Genomic DNA, 3,569 nt, shown 5'->3' on the forward strand with positions numbered 1-3,569 from the left:
TATATATATATATATATATATATATATATATATATATATATATATATATATATATATATATATATATATATATATATATATATATATATATATATATATATATATATATTAAATGTAAATTGAAAAAAGGTCAAATGAAACGCAGCTAATTTGCAGTCATTCCAGCTTCAGTTTGAAGTGATTGTGTTAGCTGTGTTGTTGGCTAGCTCCTTTGGACAACAGTGTCCTGACGAGTGAGCACATGTTCTATGCCAGGTGAAATCGCGCCTCATTAGCTCATTGTTATGGATGTATCTAAATAAATGTCACTAGAAAACAGTTTATGCAAATGCAGCTACTTTGCTGTTATTCTGGCTGGACTTTTTTGACATGACTGAAAGATAGTCGTAGTTGGCTAGCTAGCAAGCAAGGGATAAGAACGTTATCAGCCAGTATGGCAATGGAACATTTAGAATGACTGGGTCGCGTCTCTAGCAACCCTAGATTTGTGTCGAAGGATGAAATGGTATGAATAAATTAATCAAAATAACGTTTTGAATGAAAATATGTCAATCATTATTTGAATATGTTGGTAACCCATTGTATAAAAGTCATAATTCCCTTGAAGCTGGTGTTTGGAGGATATATACGTAACACCCATGCCAATATATCCTCTAAACACCGGCGTCACAGGCGGTGTCGGGACCATTAGTGGTGGTGGTGGTGGGGGGCTGCTGTTGGGTGTCAAAGTTAATCTCTCCAGTTACACAGTTACAAACGCGTTTAAAAAATTGTATTGAGTAAATGTATTTATTGGTTTCTTTTCCATTTGATAAGAGATAAAAATGTGATTAATTGAAGGTTATTTGTTTTTGTAAAAATCTAAATTGTCATTAGATTTGGGGTGGGTTCGCAAGAATTTCCTGGGGGGGGGGGGGTCCCCAGAAATTCTTGCGGGAAAAAAATGGTGTCTCCGAAGAAAAAGTATGATTAGCAAAACAACGTCAACCACTATATCTCCCCTGCTTTTGACTGAATCTTCATGGTGATCATGCATTCCCTCCAAGGAACAATGATGAGTCAATATGGAAAAGGACCATTAATGTCACAGTGCTTTGCTAAATGTGTCTGTCTCATTGTAAGGTACAATCAGATTGTTTCTGCAGTGATATCAATGTACAATCTTTCCATTTTCTCTTTACTGGAGTCACTTTTACTCATAAACGTGCTCTCTAAACTACTGTTTATCAGTGATACTATGTAAGCTCCCAGTTCCCATAAGCTTTGGCTTTTGATATGGAGATAATTCAGTGCAGTAATGTTTGCTGAGACAACAGATCATGTTAAGTGCACTTCAGAAATGCACACCCAAACTACTATGCTTTGAGCCACAGTCAGTTCAAGTGTTGTATTATCACTATTGCATTCTTCATTGAACACAACAAAAATATGCCCCCAGCTATGTTGGACTGTCTGCAACATACCGCTGAAAAATCCTAACATATTTGTTCGGGGATAATGGTCTGTCAGTGGTCTGTCAATGGTTGGTTCTTTCTTGACCAGTTCCAGCATTTACAGTGCATTCAGAAAGTATTCAGACACCTTGACTTTTTCCACATTCTGTTACGTTACAGCCTTATTCTAAAATGGATTCAATTGTCGTCGTCGTCGTCCCCCCCCCCCCCCCCCTCATCAATTGACACACAATACCCCATAATAGCAAAGCAAAATCAGTGTCTATATATATATTTTTTTGCAAATGTATAAAATACAGACATTTTACATTAGTATTCAGACCCTTTACTCAGTACTTTGTTGAAGCACCATTGGCAGTGATTACAGCCTCAAGTCTTCTTGGGTATGATGTTACAAGCTCGGCACACCTGTATTTGGGGGAGTTTTCCCATTCTTCTCTGCAGATCCTCTCAAGCTCTGTCAGGTTGGATGGGGAGCGTCGCTGCACAGCTATTTTCAGGTCTCTCCAAAGATATTCAATTGGGTTCAAGTCCGGGCACTGGCTGGGCCACTCAACGACATTCGGAGACTTGTCCCGAAGCCACTCTTGCGTTGTGTTGGCTGTGTGCTTAGGGTCGTTGTCCTGTTGGAACGTGAACTTCCGCCCCAGTCTGAGGTCCTGAGCGCTATGGAGCAGGTTTTCATCAAGGATCTCTCTGTACTTTGCTCTGTTCATCTTTCCCTCGATCCTGACTAGTCTACCTGTCCCTGCCATTGAAAAACATCCCCAGAGCATGATGCTGTCAGCACCATGCTTCACCATAGGGATGGAATTGGCCAGGTGATGAGCGGTGCCCGGTTTCCTCCAGACGTGACTCTTGGCATTCAGGCCAAAGAGTTCAATCTTGGTTTCATCAGACCAGAGAATCTTGTTTCTCATGGTCTGAGAGTCCTTTAGGTGCCTTTTTGGCAAACTCCAAGCGAGCTGTTATGTGCCTTTTACTGAGGAGTGGCTTTCGTCTGGTCACTCTACCATAAAGACCTGATTGGTGGAGTGCGGCAGAGATGGTTGTCCTTGTGGAAGGTTCTCCCATTCCCACAGAGGAACTCTGGAGCGCCGTCAGAGTGACTATTGGGTTCTTGGTCACCTCCCTGACCAAGGCCCTTCTCCCCCGATTGCCCAGTTTGGCCGTGTGGCCAGCTCTAGGAAGAGCCTGGGTGGTTCTAAACTAATTCCATTTAAGAATGGAGGCCACTGTGTTCTTGGGGACCTTCAATGCTGCAGAAATTTTTTGACACCCTTCCCCAGATCTGTGCCTTGACACAATCCTGTCTCGAAGCTCTATGGACATTTCCTTCGACCTCATGGCTTGGTTTTTGCTCTGACATGCACTGTCAACTGTGGGACTTGATATAGACAGATGTGTGCCTATCCAAATCATATCTAATCAATTGAATTTACCACAAGTGAACTCCAATCAAGTTGTAGAACCAAGGATAATCAATGCAAACAGGATGCACCTGACCTCAATTTTGAGTATCACAGCAAAGGCTCTGAATACTTATGTAAATAAGGTATTTATGTTATTTAAAAGCAAAAAGAAATTGCAAACATTTCTAAAAACCTGTTTTCGCTTTGTCGTTATGGGGTATTGTGTGTACATTGAGGATTTTTTTATTTATTTAATCTATTAGAATAAGGCTGTAACGTAACAAAATGTGGAAAAAGTGAAGCGGTCTGAACATTTTCGGAATGCAATGTAGTCCGTTCTGTATTATAGTCATGTGTGTCTGCTTTGAATACTCTCGCCTATAATCTGCAATCCATTCTGTACAGTTCTGATATTTGTCTAAATTAATAGTATGGTCTATAGTATATTCTGTTATAAACAGGTACCATATCAAAAATGTGTGACATTAAAGAAATATGTGTTATGGGCCATTGGCAATATGTAAATACACATTTATTTGTGAGAAGAAAAAAAATGTATTTGTGCTTTCATATAATAATAATTATTGTATTTTTTTTAACTTTGGAACTGGAGAGATTTCATTAAACTGTATTTTCTGAGTCCTATATCCCCGCTCACTCTGCTTTCCTATCGGATAGAAAGACCATATAGGTTATGACTGAG

The sequence above is a fragment of the Salmo salar genome, chromosome 01, assembly GCF_965601325.2.
Source record: "Salmo salar chromosome 01, fSalSal1, whole genome shotgun sequence".
Lineage (NCBI taxonomy): Eukaryota > Metazoa > Chordata > Actinopteri > Salmoniformes > Salmonidae > Salmo > Salmo salar.